Below are 7778 nucleotides of genomic sequence, written 5' to 3'. Positions count from 1 at the left end.
CACAAGTGCGCACGTGGGTGCACAAACATACATACACACATACACATATACACAGACACACACACACCCCCCTCCTAAATAAGACTATGGATTATTTGTCTGTGTCTGAATGATGATAATGATGATGATTTAATATAATGTCTTTCAGGTGCATTTGTGTTTTTACAGATTTCTTCCATTTTAGAGCAGAGAAATAAGCCATCATGTGTGTGAAGGTGTGTGTGTGCACGTGTGTGTGTGTGTGTGTGTGTGTGTGTGTGTGTGTGATTCCATGTGTCTGTTGTGAAGCATGTTGCAGTGGGCATGAGTGTGGCTGTCCTTTTGGCATAATGATGCTCTTTTTTGGGCATATACCCAGGAGAGGAGTGCCGGGTCATTAGGTAGTCCCCTGTCATTTTCCAGAATGACTGCATTGATTTACATTCTCACTAATGATGTCCAAGGAGTCCCTTTCTCTACACTCTCACGAATGCTTACTTACATCTTTTGTTCATAGCCATCATTCTGCTGTCTGAGGTGACATCTCACTGTGATTTTAATTTGGCAAGGCTGAGCATTTTCTGTTGATCTCGAGGTTATTTGCATGGTTTGAAAATTGAGTCCTTGGCCTCCTTTAAAAATTGCATGACAGTTTTCTTGTCATGAGTTATCCCCTACCACATTAAAGATAAATAATGCCTCTAATTATTGGGGCCACCAAAGACAGCTCTGTGAATTTTCTCATGTCCCCTAGTTGGTGGAACTGTTCTACTTCAGAGCCACTGGCCTGGACAGAAAGATGCTCTGTATTAAGTCTTGTCAAAGAGGGGATTCAGAAGGGCAGTTTCATGATGTGCTGTTTTGTGGAGCTTTAATCTACTTTTTCAAAATCCTTATTTGGGAATTTTTGTTGGAACACGTGAGTACAATATTCCATATTGTCTTGAGAACACTCAAGCACCAGGTAATGCTGTTCCCTGTGCCAACTTTGTAAATATGCCCACTGTGGTGGTGAACATTGTCATCTCAGCAGTTTCTAGGAGACTAAACTCTGGGTGTGTCTGTAAGGGAGATTCTGGATTGGGTTTAACTGGGGTAGAAAGACACCCCCCCCTCCCCCCGGAACCACAGGCAACACCATGCGTGTGCTGGGCCCTATTCTGGATAAAAAGGAGAAAGGGATCTGTGTTCATCTCTCTGGGCTTCCTTCTTCAGATGCCATGCGACAAGTGGCCTCATACTCATCTTCCATGCCCACCCCACCGTGATAGACTCCACTCTCACACTGTAAACAGAGGCAAGTCCTTCCCTCTCCGTTAGCTCTTGCTGGGTATTTGTCACTGCAGCCAGAGAAGTCACAGATACACCTGCCTTTGCAAACATTCACCTGTGACATTCTGATTCTTCAGGGCTCCATGCCAGTCTGGGCCCGCCATGCTCAACCTGGCAGTCTCCCTTGGAAGCCTTTACTCTTTGTAAATCACAGAAGGGTTTGTTCTTGAGTATAGTGGCCTTGGCGGCATGGTTTGTTCCCTTTGGTCCGATTCATAGTAGGTAAAAATCACCAATTGCTACAAGACCATACTGAAACACTAAATTTAAAACAATCCCCCCAAATGTCACTTTGTGGCCTCAGAGAAAAAGCCTATGACATACCAGCTGATAAAACATATTCACTGCTGTTCTTCATTGGTAAAGGACTGACTTAAGTCTTTGGAGTAAGTGGACCATCCTCGTTCAAAAACACATCATGGAGGAGAATTCTCGCAAACAGCACCTTTTGTGTGAGGCCTTCTTTGCTCAGATTGGTTCACCAGGCTTTGTAGCCCTGGCCAGTTGACTGACGGTAGCTGCTGCCCCCTAGTGTAAGATTGCTGGCTACTGCAGGCACTGAGTTCTTGAATCACCCAGGGAGCCTTACTAACAATAAAATAGGAAATGAAGGAAATAATAAAAATAATTGAGACATTTGCAATGTATTATTCTTTCAGAATGAGTGCTTCGTCTTTCAGAATGAAAGATGTGATGTGATCAGAAGGCACAATACTGAAGGAGGAAGCTAAGCTAATCACACACCTTTAAACAAGAATCCATATTAACAGGGATGGGTGCCTCATTTTCAGACCTGAAGAGTCTTCACTAGATGACTACGCCAAGCCCTGAGGAGGAGATAACTGTTCAGGGTTATGTGAACAGCAGAAGTCAGGTAGACCTTGGTGTCATTTGCACCTCAGCTTTATCCTTCTTATTTTCTTTTGCCATTTTCATGGGTGTACATGTGGGTGTGGTATACATGTGTGTTTGTATGTGTGTGCATTTGCACCCTTGTGTGTGTGTGAGAGAGAGAGAGCCCTCATGTGTGTTCATATGTGTGTGCATGTGTACATGTGTGCACAGGAAGTTCCTGTGCAGGTCCAACATTTCTCTCAGGGAGATTAAGTAAAAATAGACTTGGGGTACAGATTCAGAATAAAGAAAAAACAAGATGGCAACATGTTGGATACAGTAAGGGCTTTTGAACATATGTAAATTGAAATTAGAATATTTATATCCATAGCAGAACTTCTCCCAATACGATTCTTGATGTAAATTAAAAAAATGTTTAAGTGAAATTTAGAGCATGAAGACAAATATTAAAACTTTAAGATAGTAGGAATCTGTGGATAATCATGTTCCTGGACTTATGGAGACAGCTGTGTGCCCCAACAAGTCAGGATCAGCTGTTAGTTTGCAGTGAGGCAATTGAAACAGTCAAGTAATTGTGAGAAGCAGAAAAAGGAGATGTATCCAATGTCACCACACCGGAAAGGGACATTACATGGTTCCCTACCCCAAGCCTGTCTTCAGGGTCTTGAGTTGAGTTTTGAACAGAGGAGCAGGGTTGTGCACATACGTGCGGCTCTGGTCAGGGTGAGGTGCTGCTGCCGCTGACCATCGTTCTCTTTTCTGCAAGGCAGTCTAACCAACTGTGAATCTTTTTTTTTCTGAAAAGTTTCTCCTCTGGCTGGCCCAGGGTCTAGGCTTTCTCTTCTCCTAGCTTGAGAATCCTGGGGGAGTTTTGATTGCTTGGGGTTCACTGTTCCAGTAGTCCAGTAGCCAAAGCAAGGGGCACAAGTGTGTCTTTAGAGTAACTTCAGCCCCACAGGCTGGCTATAAGTACAGCTAGTACTTAGACTGAGCATTGGTTCCATGGAGACTGAAGGATACACAACTGTGGGGACTTCCAGGTCCAAACAGAGCCTTCCTGCAGAGGGCACCAGATGACCAGACAGTGGGACGTCCTGGGAAGGAGCTCTACTGACTGGACTCAACTGTGACAGCTGAAGATCAAGGAGGGACTTGTCTGTCTGTCTCTCCCTGCAGGCTCCATGCAGACAAAGCCTCAGCTCTCTACACACACTCTCTGTGTGGCAGCCATCTGGAGCTTCCAGGGTTCACGGAGGGTGAGGGGAGGCCGTCAGGAGTGTACAGACTCCGAGTTGTGGTAAACAGAACAAATAAGGACAATCACAATGGACTAAGCTAGTACTGGCAGTTTGCACTGATGCTCTTAGGAGGCAGAGAAGAGGAAACTAAGATTTTTATTTGGACAAGAATATTTATTCTTCTTAATTTATGTTAGAGGTACTGCACTCAGAGTCTATCTCCTACATATCTGGGGCCAACATGGAAGCCCAAATTAGGAATGAAAGCTGATACTGAAGTGAGTCTACAGAGAAATACAGATTCACCCATCTCCAACCTGAGCGTCTGTGTCTAACATTTATGTCAGATATGCAGTAGGTAAAAAGAGAGAGGTCAGAACCTTGAATATGCTGGCTCCCCGAGGCAAGGCCATGGGGTCCTAGGCCGAGCAGGACCTTGTGTAGACAAGCAGACTGCTGCAAGTAGGTGAGGTAGGTGAGGCTGGAGGAGAAGCAGCAGGCATGTGGGTGGGAAGGGCCCGTGTGCTCATCTCCGTGACCCTTCTTGCATCCTCTTCCACTGAACTATCACCAGGAGACTGAAGATGGGGGAGAAGCCACATGGAGTGCTCTGTGGAACCATTGAGAACACACATTCTTTTTCAAGTGGTCTGGCCTGGGCAAGGGCTCGTTTTCTTGTTTGCAGCAGTCAGCTCTCATCCATCTGTCTTTTAATACAACTTAGATCTCTCAGAGGTCATGTACAACCAGTGTCTGGAAACAGGGAGGAAAGCAGCGTGAAGCCTGCCTGCCCTGTGCGGATGATGGATCTCAAAGGAGCAGGCCAGGCACGGCCAGGCTGTGACGGAGCACGGAAGAGGACAGAGAACCCTGCTTGCAGATGATGGGTGAGCGTGACCTGAGGCAGGGAGGGAAGGCGTTAGTACTTTTTAGGAAGTTAGTGGGGTTGGTGCCGACATTGAGGACTTAGTGTCCACTCCTTGCAAGGTGGCCCACTGGGAGTGACAGGCAGCTTCCTGACCAGCTGACCCTGCAGGGTGATGTGAGGGCAGACTAGGGGATGTTCTATCCAGCCGCAGCCTGGATCCCTTCCTCAACAGATGAGGTATTGACCCTTCTCCAGTCAGGCTGCCAGTCTGTTCCGTTCCCTGACTGCTGCTCATCTGTAACTCCGGCAGCTGTCATCCATGTAGCCTCTGTCCTTTAGCTTCATGTTTTTACCCCCCTCTTCTGTTTCTCTTACATATAAACCATGGAATGCTGGGTCTGGAAAAGACAGAAACAAGCTAGGCATGCTGGCACACACCTGTAATGCCAGCACTTAGGAGGCCGAGGCAGAAGGATTGCTGTGAGTTTGAGGCCAGCATGGGCTTCATAGTAAGTTCCACTCTGGGCTATAGAGTGAAACCTTGCATAAATAATATAAATAAATTTTAAAATAAATAATCTTAACTTTTCATTTAAGAAAAGTAGAAACCAAGGCCCAGAGAAAATTACTGCCAGTGTTGTGTCATGCTTTAAAACAAAGTATTAGAACCTGGGTCTCTAGACTCTTATACTTTTTAATTGAAATTTTACATCTTCACCTCGTTATTCTATTTCCCCATGAACCTCTCCTTCCAACAAGCCCTGTTTTCATGTCCTCAGAAGCACTGGCGATTCTTCCAGAGGGCCAGGTTCTGTTCCCAGCACCCACATGGCAGCTCACAACCATCCATAACTCCTGTTCCAGGGGATCTAGCACCCTCTCTGGCCTCTGTGGGCACGAGGCACACACATGCATACATACATTCAGGCATAACACTTATATACATAAAATTAAAAAAAATTAAATTGGCTGCCTTATTACATCTGTTTCATAAGAGCCATAAGACATTAGCAGTAATTTTCTCTGGGCCTCAGTTCCTACTTTTATTAAATGGACAGTTAAGATTATCTATCTATCTATCTATCTATCTATCTATCTATCTATCTATCTATCTATCTAATCTATCATCTATCAATCCATCCATCCATCCATCCATCCATCCATCCATCCATCCATCCATCCATCCATCCATCCATGCATTCAGGGTCTCACTCCACAGCCCAGAGTGTCCTGGAACTTACTACAAAGCCCATGCTAGCCTCAAACTGACCAATCCTCCTGTGCTATATTGTAATGACGAGCTGCCAACAGACTGCTTTCTGCAAAGCACGTTTTCTTTCCTAAAAATTACTCTTACATTTGTTTATTTTGTATAGGAGCAAGAGGGCACATGCCATGGCACACATGTAGAAGTCCAATTCCTGGGATCAAATGCAGGTTGTCCAGCTTGGTAACACGTGCCTTTACGTGTAACTTTGCCATCCCTAGAACAGATTCTGGAGATCATGCCCAGCCTTCCATCTGAAGCCCCACCCACATCACTCAGAGAGGCACCACGACCTCTTGCTTAAGAGTGGTGCTTGCTCCACTGAGCCTCTGTTAATTTCCTAATACCTAGTGGTGTTCTGTAGAGCCCGTCTGATACATAAGCCCCCACAGCTCCCTCCTTAGCTCACCCACCTTTGGTCAGTTCTAGGCTTCTTATACGGTATCTTGTTACATGACTCTTTGTGACTCCACATTGGCAGCCAGAAGGATCTTTCTTACATATATCATTTTCATGCTTGAAGTGTCAATGACCATCAGGGTACAGCCTGAATTTGTTACTCACAGAAGGGTTTATTTGGACCCAAGCTCAGTTTGAGGGGCTGTAGTTTATCACCGTAGGGATGGCATGTGGTGAGTGGCTCTGTGGCAGTGGGAGCATGCAGCAGATGACTGCTCCAATCTCAGTGGACCAAGAAGCAAAAGGAAGTCAGTGGGCTGCACTGTACCCTCCAGGCTCAACCCCAGTGCCCATTTCCTCCAGCGAGACTTGGAGTCCCAAAGGTTTTACAATCTTCTAAAACAGGACCAAGTGGGTGCATTTCATATCCAAACTCCTTACATGGCAACCATGGCCCTTCATGACCATGATGCCTGTCCACCCTCTATTCCCTCCTGCCCATCACTGTCTACCCCCAGCCTGTACCAGAGGCCCTTCTGCTTCCTATTACCTTCTCAGGCATCCTCTAGTGCTTGGGCTGCTGGGGAAGCCCTTCCACCACGGTTCCATGGCCTCTACCCTTACCCCTTTAATTGAGCTTACCATATGGAGTGAGGTTGTCACTCATGAGATGGTGCTCTCCTTGAGGTGGGGAAGTCATGTCAGATTCAGTCCAGTCTGGCCATAGTAGGACTCACTAATTAAATACTCCACTGGCACCTCCTAAGGTGCCCTGCATGAAGAGCATAAGCAGCCAGGGAGGATTTGTGTTGAGACTGTTCTTGTTCGGCCATTAGCACGTGCTTTAGAGGGGACAGGGTGGATCATTAAAAGTCTAAAGCCTCCTAACTAGGAGACAGAATTCTTCAAATAAGTTTTCTCATTTTCTCTTTGCTTTTATAACACAATATTACTCATGCATATATTTTTAATCTAGGTTTAGCCTCTACTCTTTATAAAATATTCCTACAAAGAGGGATGGATATACTTGCACATTGGAGGTGGGCAAGATGTAGATGCTGTCCTCTGTGGGCTCCAGCAATGTTTCCATGGACACAGGAAAGTACTCTGGGTGCTGGAAGACCTGAATTCCAAGGTGGCCAGCTACTTATTCACTGTGGCTCCTAAGTAGTTTCTAGGGTGACTGTGACAAGAGCCTTTACTCAGGCTGCAACCCCCCCCCCCCCCCCCCCCCCGTGGGCAATACAGGGTTCATGTTCAAGTCTAAAGCTTCACAGCTTTTAAGAAATCTGGGAATAGACTGGCAAGTGTCTTATTTACATGTTTGAAATCGGGGGGGGGGGCATTAGTTTCTTATAAGTTCTACTTTAATAAAGCAGCTACCTTCTTCTCCTTCTTCTTCTTCTTCCTCCTCCTCATCTTCTTTGTGTGTGTGTGTGGTGCACACACATGTGCACATCCATGTGCAGGTGCACTTTTGTGTTGGGAGGCCAGTGGTCAACTGCAGGTACTGTTCTCAGTCACCATCTTAGGTGTGAGGCAGGGTCTCCCGCTGAACCTGGAACTTCCTATTTCTGCTTGGTTGGCTGGCTGGATGAGGCAGGGGGGCCCCCCGTCTTTGATCCTTAGCACTGTACTGATGTGTGCATGTGTCACTGGGTGCTGAGGAGCTGAACTCAGTCTCACGCTCCTGCAGCATGTACTTTACTACTGAGCCGTCTCCCCAGCCTGGCTGCTACCTTCTGAGCAAAGTTTAAGTATATAAGAAATAAAACAACAACTGTACTGCCCCAATGAATCTTGAAAATTTATTTGGGAGAATATCAGATATTGATCTTTT

This window comes from Peromyscus eremicus, chromosome 3, assembly GCF_949786415.1.
Source record: "Peromyscus eremicus chromosome 3, PerEre_H2_v1, whole genome shotgun sequence".
NCBI lineage: Eukaryota > Metazoa > Chordata > Mammalia > Rodentia > Cricetidae > Peromyscus > Peromyscus eremicus.
This window is presented reverse-complemented; position numbering follows the sequence as displayed.